The sequence below is a fragment of the Vombatus ursinus genome, unplaced genomic scaffold (assembly GCF_900497805.2).
Source record: "Vombatus ursinus unplaced genomic scaffold, bare-nosed wombat genome assembly UNPS02000749.1, whole genome shotgun sequence".
Lineage (NCBI taxonomy): Eukaryota > Metazoa > Chordata > Mammalia > Diprotodontia > Vombatidae > Vombatus > Vombatus ursinus.
The window spans coordinates 9,656,764-9,672,140 of NW_020940527.1; positions in this window are offsets into that span (position 1 = coordinate 9,656,764).

Here is a 15,377-nt window from a genome sequence, read left to right on the forward strand (position 1 = left end):
ACCCTGGGCTCCTAAAGGCTGAGCAGGGGGAAGGCAGCATCAAACAGATGCTGCTAAGTCAAAAAGGCTAGGAGTAGGGGCGTAGGATGGAGATTGTCTGAGGACCAGCCTAGCTAAAAGAAGATCGTTACCAGGAAGGTGGTCAAAAGGTGATGAATTTTCTTCTGACACGCTAACTCGAGAGACAGTTGACCTAAGCATCGGAGGGGTTATTTGGTCCTCACACCAATGAAACCATGGACCCTTGAGATATGAAAGCACTTGACTATTTTTTGGCGGGATTCAGACCTGTGATTTCATCAGTATAGGGAACACCCAGAGAGGACATGATCTTTACCACTTGAAACATTTGATAATTTTATATTTACAGCCTCAGTTACAGTTAGGAGGGACCTCAAAGGTCATTTAGCTCAATGCCTTCGTTTTACAAATGGGGAGACTGAGTAACTAGAGAAGTTAAGTGAGTTGGAAAAGTTCCCATTGCTAGTGAGTGTCAAAACTGAGATATGAACTCAGCTTTTCTGACTCCAAATCCACCAGTGTTGTGGAGACTTTAAAAAAAAAATTGGCCATTTTTACTCATAAGTTTTCATTAGCAAATATGACCTTTTTTTTTTAAACAACTCTATTACATACGGAAAATAAGTCATTTCCCTATAGAAAAAGAGAAATGTGAAAGAAGCCATATAATTATTTAGACCTTAGTGACCAATTAGTTCAATTCCTTCATTTTACAAATGAGGAGACTGAGGCCCAGAGAAGCAAGTTTAGATCATCCAGTTAGTGAAAGGGAGAGGCTTCCCATCTTTCAGTTCAAGGGTCTTTTTTACTGTCCTACCTCCAGCAATTTTTGCTTGTCTGCGTTTCCCCTGGTGGAGACTTGATATTTCTGGGAAGTCAATCTTTAAATTACATAGTAAAAGGGTTAAGCCAGAAAAAATAATACCACTAATGAAACAGCTTCATGTCCCAGAGGCTTAAGTTCTCTTACGAGGCTTTGACCAACATGAAAATTCTATGGACAGGCAGCAAGTTACAGAGCTGGGATGATAGCAGCAGGGTCATGTCATATGGAGGCTGTGTCCACAAAGACTAAAAAGCTCAGAGATTTTGTAAATAAAGGAAAAACATCATTGATTGAGAATCTGATAATTCAGAATTGTTCGTAGTTCAGACAGGCCTGGGCTGAAGGTAACCTTTTCTCTATCTCTGTGGGGAAAGGAGGAAAGCTTTGCTAAGTGAATGAATGGTCTGAGGAATGTGGTGATGCCACCAATGTAAGGATGCTATAAATGCTTTGGTGTGTTGTTACTGTTAAGTCATTTCAGTCATGTCTGACTCTTCATGACCCCTTCTGGGGTTTTCTTGGCAAGGATACTAGAGTGGTTTGCTATTTCCTTCTCCAGCTCATTTTACAGATGAGGAAACTAAGGCAAACAAGGTTAAGTGACTTGCCCAAGGTCATACATCTAGTAAGTATCTGAGGCTGGATTTGAACTCAGGTCTTTCTTATTCCAGTTCCAGCACTTTGTCCACTGTGCCACCTAGCTGTCCAAATGCTTTGGTAGCACCCAGTTAAAAATAACTGGTAAGATAATATAAAGACTTTTCATTGAGGCAGATTACTTAAAGACCAGCAACTACACAACCCTGGGTTGGCCCATTTTGAATTTTTTGTATGTAGTAAAAGATAATATAAAATAAAAAGACAATATTTTCCAAATATTCTATGACTCAGATTTTCTGCCAATTCAGACCTACCTTTTCGTCAATTGGTCTGGTTTTAATTTAATTAATATATTTTTAGTACCTACATATCTGTGTAAATAATGGCAGGTATAATGATTTTTGTCAGGGTCCTAATCAATAAATGGTCTTTTTCACAAGGGTTTCAAAATATTTTTAAAATCATGCAAGAAGGTCTGAATGAAAGATTCGAAAACAACTATTTATTAAAGTCCTAGTATGCTAAGATTGAGTCTTTTTTTTTTTATTTTTGTGAGGTAATTGGGGTTAAGTGACTTGCCCAGAGTCACATAGCTAGTGAGTGTTATGTGTCTGAGGCCAGATTTGAACTCAGGTCCTCCTGACTTCAGGGCTGGTGCTGTATCCGCTATTCCACCTAGTTGCCCCTTAAGATTGAGAGTCTTGCATCCAATTAGAACACATGGTCTTTGCCCTCAAGGAGGATGCAATCCAGTTCCTAGGGAAGGAGACCAGAAATATATGAAAAGTAAGTAATGATACAAGACAGGTAATGAAATTCAGTGCCATAATACAATTAAATACCATAATATGAGGGGTGTCACAAGTGATTAATTGCTAAATGAAGGATTTAGACAATAAGTGCTAGAGAATTAAAAAAAAATTTGTTTCCTTACTTTGATTATATTTTGATTCTTTATTTCTTTGTTTTGATTCTTTATTCTTTTTTTTTTTTGAGTCTTTATTGGATTTGGGAATGGAGATGCTGTAGACCCTATAGAAAATGCTTCCTAAATAAAAAAAAAAAAACGCTTTACCAAGTCTGGTCCCAAATCTTGCCATTTCTATCACTATAATACCTTTCCTATCCATTGCCTTCTCTCTATTCACACAGCTACCACTTGGTTTAGCACTCTCATCACTTCTCTTCCAAGACTGCTACAATAACCTCCTACTTAGGTTCCTAGCTTCACATTTCTCCCTTCTCCTGACAACCCTCCAATTAATCAATCAATTGATTGATCAATTGCCAAGAATTTATTAAGAGCTTACTATACTATGTGCCAAGAAGTACTTATCATACTTTATGCCAAAAAGTTCTACTGGAGATTAAAAAACAAAACAAAACAAAACAACAACAACAATAAAAATGAGTCCCTATCCTCAAAGAGCTGACATTCTCAGCTGCCAAAATAATTTTCCGAAGGCATAGGTCTTACTCTATGAACTGCAATGGCTGCCCCATCAATGCAATTCCACCTAGGATCAAATATGAATTCCTCTGTTTGGCAGTGACGCTGTTTTCCAACCTGGCTGCTTCCCACATTCCCAGTTTTCTTACACATGACTCTCTTCCTTACACTCCATGGTCCAGCTGTACTGGACTATTTGTTGTTTCTCAAACATGATACCCCATTTCCCATTTCTGCGCCTTTCCACCGACTGTCTCCTATGTACTCTCTTTTCACCTCTGCCTCTTGGAAACCCTGGATTCCTTCAAAATTGGCTCAAGAAACACCTTTTGCATGGGACCTTTTCTTGGCTCATTTAGCTATTAGCACCCTCTTCTTCCTTACCCCTACCCCTACAGTGTTATCTGGTATCCTCTTTATATGTAATTTTGTGTATGCTGAGATATGTACATGTTGACTCCCCCATTCAAACGTAAATTCTAGGGCAGAGACTTCACTTTTGGCTTTGTATCCCTAGTTCCCAGCACAATGCCAGGTATATAACAAATGCAGCTAGGTGGTGCAGTGGATAGAGCACTGGGATTGGAATCAGAAAGACTCATCTTTCCAAGTTCAAATCCAGCCTCAGACACTTACTAGCTATGTAACCCTGGGCAAGGCACTTAACCTTGTTTACCTAAGTTTCCTCATCTATGAGATAGAGAAGGAAATGGTAAAGCACTCAAGTATCTTTGCCAAGAAAGCCCCAAATGGGGTCACGAAGAGTTGGGCATGATTGAAAATGACTGAACAACAACCAGTATCTTGGAGTTGGGATCCAGCTGTGGGATTGGGTGGATGCCTTCTTCAACATGGCTCTGCCTGGTTTCTTCTCCAGTGATAACCTTTTCAGAAGCAGCCTTGAGTTAGGTCCCTAGGTCCTCAGTACCCAACTCCACACTTGTTCCAGGTCCCAGAATTCCTAGTGGAGATTCTGCATGGCCACCCTGACTATAGATGGATATTGGCAGAGATATGCTAAGAATATGGTGCAACAGGGTGGGCATTCTCAAACCCCTGATTTTGGAGACCTCTGGTCCCATTCTATTGTGGGTACTAAGCAACTGGAACTGCTTAGTGACATGAAGGAGCATTAGGCAGGTGGTTGAGAAGCTGGTATTATCCCTCTCCTTCTAAAATCTGAACTATATGTACACAGTCCCCCTACTCAGGCAACTGTCTGCTTGGCAACTGTGCCCCCTCCCCCCACAGTCTTCAAGCTGCTCGTTATAGACCTCCCCTCTCCTTTGGTTACTTCCTGACACATTGCCACCTGCTGATGTTTGTAATATTTATGCTTTCTTTGTTCTGTTGAACAGTATTTCACCTGTATAAAAATGTCCTGTAGTTTGGTGGATGAGGGAAGGGAGAGCGTGCAGAGTGGTTTGCCCTGGCCTCCAGGCCCCTACAGGTCTGGAAGCATGGGCTCTAAGGGCCTCTTGAAATACTTTCCATTTCTGGTTTTTGTATATGCCTCAGGGAAAGTCACAGTCAAAGACTGAATCCAGGTCACTGAGCATCACCATCTTCAAACCCCAGACCCAGGTTGCCAGTTTCAGCCCTGCAATGAAAATAAACATCCCTTGGTTACAGCTGGTCTTGGCTGGGGCAACAGCAACCATGCCCAGGCAGAGGAAAAAGCCTGTCTTCCCCAGCCACCAGGCCAGCTCTCCAGAGCTGCCTTGCCCTCCAGAATCTGGCTGACTCAGTGGAACAGGGATGCTTTCGTGACCTTTCCCTTAATTTTCCTGGAAAGAACCACTTCGCTGTCGGGGCTGAGGAGAGAAGGAGGAAACATGCCTCCAGCTGCAGGCAGGCCGTGCCAGCTACTTTACTGTCACATGGCTCAAGTTCAAACCCTAGCATATCACCCTACTAACTTCACCACTGCTGGTTTTTTTTTTCCATCGAGTGACTCCTAGACTGTTCTTTCCCCAATTTCCCTTGCCAGCCATAAACTTCACAGTGAAGGAGAGAGACTCCAAAAGGACAGATCTATGTGGGCCTCACTGAAGGCCTTCTGCTTCATCCCCAAGGTGAATGCTGGGGAACAGCAAGAGGCATCCTTGGATCTTAACTCCTCGGTGCCTGGGGCCTCAAGATGTCCTAACTGAAGTTGTCACTGCCCCAAGACTGGACCTCACTGGGCATTTGTTTAATAGGAGGGCTGGGCCGGATGGAAAAGTGAAAGAGGCAAGGGTTCAGCTGAAATCCCTTTGAGCTTTCTTACCAAAAGAAAAAGAACTGGGGGGAACCAAAAAATTAATAACAACAGCGAACAGGCAGAGCTTAAGAAAAATGTGTCTTTTATGGATCGGGCTATTAAAAGTCCACTTAGGAGCCTGACAATTGGCTGAGATTTGTTTCACTGTCTGCCTGTTTGGAAAGGAATTCTTTGCTTTGGTCTTTGAAGGGAAAGTTCACTCTGGTGACTTCACCTCAATGATTTTTAAAGGTTTTAAGGGGCTTCTGACATCTTTACGCTCATATTTTAGTGAGTTCTCATCTGTATAGATCTCAGCTTACATCAGGGGTCAGTTCCAAGGACCAGTCATATTTCATGGATTTCACAGGCTTTGCCATATTGGAAACAAGAAACTGCCTGGTGCATAGGAACCATTAAAAACAAATGTTATGTGTTTTTGTTCTCTCTCACCTGCCAAGATGTTTCCTTGATGGGTTTGGCCAAGAAAACCATTACAGATGAAGATTAGATTAAAATAAATTGATTTAGAAGTGACACAAAGCCTTCTCTGGAGAGGCCAATATATTTTATACATGAGGATGACATGCATGGAAATGAGATACTACAAGAAGAGGAAAGAAAGGTTTGCCCCTGGTGTGTGGAGCCTTGGAGATCCGGCATACTCCTAGGCTTTGTGGGCCAGGTGAGATGGCCCACCCTGGGGGAGCATTTCCATTGGAACTTGCCCTTAGGGGAAGGGCCAATGGGAATGTTTCCTCAGGGTATGAAGGCATTAGCCTGATCTGCATTTAAACAAGAAGGCTGGTGTGGAAAAAAAAAAGAGCCTGGAACTTTGAGTCCTAGAAATGGGTTTTAGTCCTAATCCAGTCGCTAATTTAGTGTAGGATGTCATAAGTAACATAAACTTTCTAGGCTTCAGTTTTCTCATATGTAGAATAAAGATGTTGAGAACTGTTCTGCTAGCCTCACAGAGTGGTCATGAGGAATGCAGGAGAAAATGAATCATGGGAGGGGACCAGAGAGGTCATCTCATCTAACCCCTCATGTTACATAAAGAATTGAGACACAGCTAGATTATGGGAATCTCTCTCCTAATTGGTCCTCCAGCCTCAAATTGCTCACCTCTCCAAACCCTTTTCTGCACAGCTACCTAAATGATTTTCTTAAAGTGCAGGTCTCATCTCTCTACTCAATAAACTGCAATGCTTCTCTTCTTCCTCTAAGTTCAAATACAATTGCTTCTTATTGGAATTAAAAGCCCTTCACAGCCTGGATCCAATCTACCTTTCCAGCCTTGTACTTGACTCCCCTTTATGCATTCCTGACTTTCTTCCTGTCCCTTGCACATGGCACACCATCTCGTGCCTCTGTACTTTTCACAGGCTGTGTCCCATGCCTGGAAGGCCCTCCCTCTCCTCCCTACAACTTAGAACCTCAAGTTTCTTTCAAAGATCGGCTTCTGCTGCTTTATGCATGAATCTTTTCCTCATCTTCCCAGTGCTTAGCACAGTGCCTGGCCCATAGTAGGCACTTAATAAATGCTTATTTCGATTTGTTGTCTCTTTTCTTCCCCAACCCCCAACTTTATTTGGTAGATATTGAAGTAAGGAAGGGTGTTCCACAGGCTTATATCAATCAGTCAACAGATATGATTGGGAAAAAAAGAATGAGAGCCTTATAAATAAACATATTTCCAAGGTGCCTTCTATCCCAAAGTCAGGCTCACTTTAATGCTTTCATTGTTCCCAACACCTGTAGGTTTGGCTTGAACTACAGAGTCCCAGAGTTTAAAACCCTTGGCGAATCTACTAAAATAATTGAAAATTCTAGGTAGCTTCAAAGGAAACAAGACATGAGGAAGCAGGCTTGCCAAGAGCAGGTTTTTGTTCATTGGTTTCTATCCTGTGAGCTGTGGACTCCTGAGAGGTCTAGGACTTATGCAAGAGGTCCATGAATCCATCCATATGTATACCAAACGTTATTTTACAAAACGCTACTACTATCATGTGTTGGGGGGAAGAGAGGGCTATAAAATAATTTTTTAATTAAGAAAGGGGCCTCTTATTTTGGAAATTTTAGGAACCATGATGGAAAGAATACTGGATTTAAAATCAGAAGACTTGTATTTGAATCAGAATCAATTGATCTAAAAAGACTCATGATAGAAAAGGTTAACCACATCCAGAAAAAGAATCATGGAGTCTGAATGCAGATGGAAGCATACTATTTGCTTCTCTTTTCTTTTGTTGTTTTGTTTTATTTCTTCTTTGTCATGGTTCCTCCCATTAGCTCTAATTCTTCTACATACCGTGGTTAATGTGAAAATATGTTTAATATGAATGGATAAGCAGAGCCTATATCAAATAACACACTGTCTTGGGGAGAGGGGAGGAGGAGGGGAGAAAATTTAAAACTCAAAATTTTATGGAAGTGAATGTTGAAAACTAAAAATAAATAAATTACTTCTAAAAATATCAATTGGCCTGTTTTGACTTGTGTGACCTTGGGCAGGAACCCTTCGGGTTCCAGGTTACTCATCTTTAAAATGAGGGGTTTGGGGCATCTAGGTGGCCCAGTGGATAGAACATGGGTCCTGGAGACAAGAGAACTGAGTTCAAATCCAGCCTTAGACACTTACTAGCTGTGTGACCCTGGGCAAATCACTTAATCCCAGTTGCCTCCAAATAAATAAATAAATAAACAAACAAAAACAAATAAATAAATGAATAAATAAATGAGGGATTTTTACTAGACAAGGGTTCTGTGGATAGATTTCAAGAGTCTATGAATTGGATTGGATCTTGTAATCTAATCCCCCTCTACTGAAAGAAGAGCATCCTGAGATTCAGGAAAGGGTTAAGTAAGGGTTCAAGGTTGAATATTAGAAATTGTCAGAGGTGTCATCTCACTGCATTCCAAGACACCAACCTGCCTCCTCTCTAAGGTCCCTTCTGGTTCTAGATCCTACATTTTCTAAGGTTCCTTGGTCACTGGAGCCCATAATCCCTCTTACCATATAATGACTATTTTCAGGATACTTCACAGTTGCCCTAGATGTTGACATTGACCTGATTTACTTCTATTACAAAAAATGTTTGGAGTAGAGGGGAAAGGATGATTTTTGTCCCTCTGGTTCACTTCCCTCCCATTCCCCCAAAACAGTCTCCTCAAAGACCCACAATCAACCAGAAAACTATTTATATGAATTGGATAAAATGCTCTCTCCATATACACATTTGTATTCCTATGTATAAAGTTACCAGAGGAGTTTGTTCCTGCTGGGCACAGACTTTTAAAATATTGTTTAAAGTGGCCTAATGTGGTACAAAGGAACAATTAGCAAGTGTCAGAAAATACTACTTGTCACAACAGACTCAGTTTGGAAACTGTCTTTTCACATTGGCTCCTACTGCCAAAGATTGTTGGGTGATGACATATAGTCACTGTTCCATCCCTGGAAGAGAGAAGGGATGCTAAGAGCTCCATTTACAGGTGAGGAAAGGGAAGAATAGAGAAGTTAAATGATTTCTCGGTGGCTAACCACAGCCTTGAACTCTGGAGCTGGTGAGTGGTCCTGCAGGGACTAAAGCAAGGGAGGAGTCAACCCTTTGAGGTGTGTCAGTGGAAGGATTTAAATTAATCTTGAGTTGACACACCCAAACCATGTGCAGCATGGCGCCTCCCCGCTGCCAAACCCCGCTGGGTCTGTCATCATCCTAGATTTCAGTTTCCATCTTTTTTCCCAAAAGCACAGCTCAGTGTTGAAAGATGCCTTCGGTGGGGCTTAGAGATTGCTGAAGGGGCAGTATTGGAGCTTCCTACACATGGCTTAGCCTTTCAGTAAGGCTGTTTATACTCCATTTTTTGCCTCACGTCATCTCGTTCAGAGTACCCTGCACAGAAAGCCCTGAAGTGTCCCAGGATGAGAATCTGGCCCTTTGAGGACTCTTGCTTTCCAAGGTGGATGAGACTTCCCCCTCTTCTCCCTCTCGGTGGGTCCTTCCCATTGGGCTCGTCCATACTTGAAAGGACCATGACTCCTCCCCCAGAGGAATGATTTTTCCCACAGAGGAGTACCCACCCAGTTGTAGAGGCTTACTTCCTCAGGCCTGATGGGCTTCCTTTCCCATCCCCAGGGTCAACGGTCATCATGGCTGTGGCCTACTCTTCTATTCCACCTCAGTTCCTCACAGGGCTGGTCACACCCTTACCAGTATCCACAAATGTTCCATATCCATGTCCAAGAACCCCAAATTCCTCTAGGATTCTAAATTTGTTCCAGGTGCTGGAATTCCTGTGTATGGCTCTGTCGTACATAATGGGATTATGAATACAGAGCTACACTGGACCTTTGGGAACATCTAGTCCAACCCTCTCATTTTCCAAACGAAGGGACTTGCCTGAGGTCACACCTTTATTACCTAATAAAAGCCAGAGACAGGACTTGAACCCATGTTCTTGAACACACATCTTCTTCCTCCTCTCCCCTTAGAGTAAGTCACTAGAGCACAATTTAATAAGCTATACACTCATTTGCAAACAGAGGCTTAGAGGATCAAAGCTTTCTTCACTCCATGTTGGTCGGTGCCTCAGAACAGCAACATTTTAATAGCTTCAGTGGTTCCTTTTAATACAATTTCATCCCATCGAAGCCTTCGTCTTGCTTCCACAAACCGGCCAGATTTAAAGTCAGATGAAAGCAAAAATAAGTCACCTTGACCTGGAAGGAGGACCCAGAGGACTAAGAGAAGCTTGGAGCTGACATGAACCATCTAACCTCCTGGCCCCTGAGTTCAGCCTTGGCCAAAGAGCCCAGGATAAATGTGAAGGGTTTTGTGATCAGAGCTTCCAATTCTAGATTGCCAAGAGCAGACCAGAGGCAATGCTCACAGGCAATTGTTTTTAAAGGGAAGGTCAGTAAGAACAGGTCACCATTCCCCTAATGGAAAAATTCATAAAATGTGTATTAGATGGCAATAGCTCCTGGCTAGTTTTCCCTCTGGTGTCCTCTATTCCCACATTCAAACCACACCCTGCCCTGTCCCAAATGCATTCTCGGCCCTTCTCCAAATCTTACTTATTTTTCAAGGCTCATGTCAATTAGTGAGGCTCAGTGGAAAGACTCCAGAATTTGGGGCCTGCTACTTATCACCTGCAAGACCTTAGTCTAATCACTTAACCTATCTGGGTCTCAGATCTTTTTTTTTCCTCCATATGTAAAATGAGGGTTTGGGTTAGATTACCTCTAGATTCCTTCCAGGGATAAAAATCTGGTCTCTGAAATCCTGGCACCTGGTGATACAGTGGATAGAGCAGAGGGCTTAGAGTCAGGAAAAACTGAGTTCGAATACAGCCTCAGAAACTAGCTGTGTGCAAGCTCTTAACCTTTTTCTGCCTCAATTTCTTCATCTGTAAAATGGGGATAATACCACCTACCTCACAGGGTTGTTGGGAAAGCACTTGGCACTGTGCCTGGCACATAATACTTAAAGGGCTATTCTCTTCCCAAGTACCTCCAGCCTACGTTGATCAATTGAGATAGTATATGTAAAATACTTTGTGGCTATGCCATAGTGCTTTATAAATACCTGATATTTATATATCTGGTTGGTGTGATAAAAACTTTTGGCCACAGCAACCTGCAAAGACCACCTACTGAGTTGTGGAGGGGACATGACCTTCAGTGGTGGCAGAGAAACCTGTTATTGATGAAATCACAGATCTTTGAATCATGGTATTATTCATTACAATCAATGTGCTCACCATCTGGCTACTGGTAAGACTTCGCCTAGACCACAATTTACTTAACTAGGTTGTATTCTCTAGGAAGCTCTAATTGTTTCTTGGGCGTTGTCTTCCTGCCTAAATAATGTATTCTTTGTCCTCAGTCACAAAGATAACCATCAATGGACAGTCGTGCCCAGTGATAGGACACTGGTCTAATAACTGACTGTAAGGCTGATCCTGCAGAACACGTCATCAATCAAATCATTCAAGAGGCATTTATAAAATATCTTCTATAGGCCAGGGACAGCTAGGGGGGGCCATAGTGCACAGAGCACTGGTCCTGGAGTCAGGAAGACTCATCTTCCTTAGTTCAAATCTGGCCTCAGACACTTACTAGCTGTGTGACTCTGGGCAAGTCAAATAGCCTTGTTTGCCTCAGTTTCCTCATCTGTAAAATGAGATGGAGAAGGAAATGACAAACCACTCCAGTATCTTTACCAAGAAAACCCCAAATGGGGTCATGATGAGTCAGATATGACTGAAAAAAAACTAAACAACAACACTAGAGGCCAGGCAGGTATACAAAATAAAAAATGAAACAGAGCCCACCCTCAAGAAGCTTACAGTCTATTGGGTGAAACAACATGTATACATATAACTTTAAACAAAGTATATATATACATAATAAATGCAAGATAATTTGAGGGCAGGGAGGAGGAGGCACTGGGGAAAGGGAGGGTAAGGACAGTCTTTCTGTAGGGAATAACACAAGTGTCAGTTTCAGACACTCTCCTTCTCCTTTCTGATTAGCAGCCTTGCTCTGGGTGTCTTTGTCCTCTCCTCCTCGCACGTCCACCAACTTGTCCCATAACATTGCTAGTTATGGCTCTTCTCCCAGTTCTCATCCCTGGAGGTACAACGGGGCAGGGATACAAACGACACTCCTCTGGGAGACTGGAGGGCAGAATCCTGGACCACCACAGCCAACCTCTCACATCCTGTACTGTGACCCTCAGAGAAGATGGCCTGGCCTAACCAGGGTATGCAAGCATTGAAGAAGGTGTGAGGCTGGCTTGGTTGCCTACTCTTCCTCTGCATTATCTATGAGTGGAGCCCCCAAAACTTAACCTCTGGGAGCTGAGCCATGGCCAGTCTCTTCTGCCTCTGCACTATTCCTGACAATAGCAACACACAACTGATAGATAGGAGTATGTATAGAATAAATTTACATATAAACGCATATATGTGCATATACATACATACATACACACATACTTATTTATGTCTAATGATAGCCACCTCTAGGAAGGTGGGGGAAGGGAAAAAAAAGAAATTCACATGACAACTTCATTATATATTTAAAAGGAATAGCAAATCATACATAATAGATTTGTAGTTTCATGAGCAATCATCTTTTTTTTTAATCATAGTATGTTATGGAAATGCTTGTTTTATTCCATAAATTAAAAATAAAATAAATTAAAAAAACAACAACAGCAACATACTTTTACGTAGCGTTATAAGCTTTGCAAAGACCTTTACAAATACCATCTCATTTGATTCTCCCAACAGGTAGGTACTATTCTTATCCCCATTTTATAGAAGAGGCAACCGAGGCCCAGAGGTTTAAGCAACTTACCCAGGGTCAAAACAAGTTAAGTGCCAAGGTGGGATTTGAACTCAGGTCTTCCTGGCTACAAATCCAGTGTTCTAGTTACATTTGCATTTCAGAAAGCCCATTCCACCCGATCTCTAACTTGCCACTGGACCCAGATAGCTCCAGAGGAGAAAGTGAGGTTGGTGACTTAAATACAATTCACTTGCATATCATGGCATCACCTCCTTGATGTCATGGTCCTCTTTGAGAACAAAGGACAAACAACCACAACAACAGCCTTTTCAATCTTTGAGAGTTCTCTGTGGAAAGAAAAAATACTCCTGGTGGAAGGAATAGTAACAGTAAAAAGATGATTTGAAATTTACATTAGGCTTTAAGGTTTGCAAAACACTTTACATACATTCTTTCATTTGATCATCACAGCAACCCAGAACGAAGAGCCATAACAGGGTGGGATAATTCAAGCTTTGTTGCAGGGAACTGATATTTAGACGGTGCAAAGAATTTTAAATAATGTTTTACAAGGTTGAAAAAAAATTAAAATTAGTTACCTTTATACATTATCATCACTATTACTTACTCAGCAGCATAGACACCAGTTAGCAAGAATTATTGATTAAACTGGAATACTAGCAGATGGCACACTCCCTATACCGCTTGCTGACCAGGTTATCTCTTCTCTGGATGGTGACTTCATGAGCAGTGGACTCCCCGTGTGTCGGGTCTTTGTTTTCTCCCTGCCAAAGGGAGAGAAATCTTTCAGGATCTTGTCCCCCATGATTTATTTGAAGGTATAGCAAGTGCAGTCTGTCCTAGGTTCTGTTTCCTACTACTCGTCTTTGGTGCCAAAATTGCTGGCTATGGCTCTGACAACAGGCAGTATGTTTCCTATGCTGCAGATGAGTAAACTGAGCCTAAGAAAGGCTAGGTGTCTTGCCCAGAGTGATATGGCTAGTAAACATCCTAGGTCCGATTTTAACCCACATTTCCCTGAGGCAAAGCCCTTTCCAATATATCCTGTGGCCTCTTCCTAGTGTAAATCAATATCTGCTAACATTTTAGTGCAGTATTAAGTGACAGCCAGCTGAGAGCAAGTCCTTGTGGGCATGAATGCTTTGGGGAAGGATGGTGAGGGAGGAGGATGTACTGGGAGAGAGGAAAAGGGGACTGAAAAAGAGGGCAGAAGATGCCAAAGAAACACTCCACCTGCTTGCCAGCTTTGCCAAGGGCAGGCCTTGTCCTGCCAGATTGACATTGGACAGGTCTGCTAGGAAGATAGATTCCAAAATCCATCTTCAGCTCTGTCAGTCTCTCATCCAGATTTCCCACTATGGCCTTGTCTCATCTCGCATGAAATGCCCCCATAAAATTCCTGGAGAGCCTTCCAGGCCATATGCTGATCTTCTGCTCACATGTCAAAAGCGGTGCCACTAATAATCCCCTGGGTTTGCCTCCATATGTGTGTTCCTCTCTTCTGACTTGTGGATTGGCAGCTGGGACATCCATGGCCCTGGGTCTGGCTGATGGCTGCCTGGCAAGCTTCCTTACCACCCCCACAGACTGGAGGGGATGGAAGGATGGAGGATTAAGGCAAAAGATGGCAAGGAGGGGTCTCTTACTTCAGTAGAAAAACACACCTTTGTTCTCAAGAGCCTATCCCTGGTCTGAGCGGAAGGAATGTGTTTTCATTTTTTTTTTTTTTTTGCTTCTGCTCCTGAGAAATGAGGGTGTGTTAATATACTCCAAGATTTTGTGGCCCCCACAGCTGTGCAGGCCAAGGTTCATGCCTCCCAGCTCATCAACTGGTTTACAGTTTGTTGTGGGGGAAATGAGCCTTATTCTTTACTGGCATCTTTACATCTTGCTCTAGGGGAAAGTCAAACCACCTCTCCCACTCCAGAGCTTCCTATAGCGGTTGCTGTAGCAACAGTGACATGAATGAAATGGAAAGATTCAATCAATTTCCATAGACCAGAGGGCTAGTTAGCCAGGTTTTTCTGAGATAGATACTTGCTATGTAAAAGGTGATATCCTTAGGGGAATCCCTCCTCCTTTCTCTTTGCCTGTTTGGAGCCTACCCATCCTTCTCCCCTACTGCGTCTCCCCTATTCCAAGTTGTCTTGTGTTTACTCTACACATACTTGTTTTTTTATATGTATACTATTCATGTCCTCCCTAACAGAGGGCACGCTCCTTGAGGGCAGGGACCATTTCATTTTTGTCTTGGTATCTCCAGACCCCAACATAATGTCTGGCATGTCGTAGGTACTCAAAGGCTTATTGATTAATTGATCAATCCTAAGTTTAGCTGAAGTCCTGCCTTCTTCCTGAAACCTTCCACAAATTTCTACAAGGCAATCTAGCCTAGCTGAAGAAGCCAGGTATCCTCAGAGATAGACAGAGGGCAGCATGGACCAACATGAACCACTTCACCTCAACCAAGACGACTCCTCAGCTCCTGGTAGAGTCCACCTAGGACCCTCTGCCCAAGAGCCCTGGGAAAAGCAGTTGCCCACACACCAATAGCTCATCTCCTGCAACCATCAACCCTTGAGGAGTTGGGGCTTAATATCTCCACCACCACCAATGACAACAACTCCAGTCTAACTGCCATTATTAGGAAGTTACACCTAGGAGTCCAAAGAATAGCAGTACCCATCCAGACCATTAGCCCTACTTCTGCAGGCATTAACCAGGGAAGTCATCATGGCAGAGTTGAGAACTGGCAACACTTTTCTGCATGTGCCACAGTCCACTTGCTTAGCAGTCATAGATACAAAAGACCCAGAAAAGGAAGTTTTCACCACTAAAATCCTTGGCACTGTCAAATAATTCAATACCAGAAACAGATAAAGTTTTATTTTAAAACGTAGCAATAGAAGAGATCCAT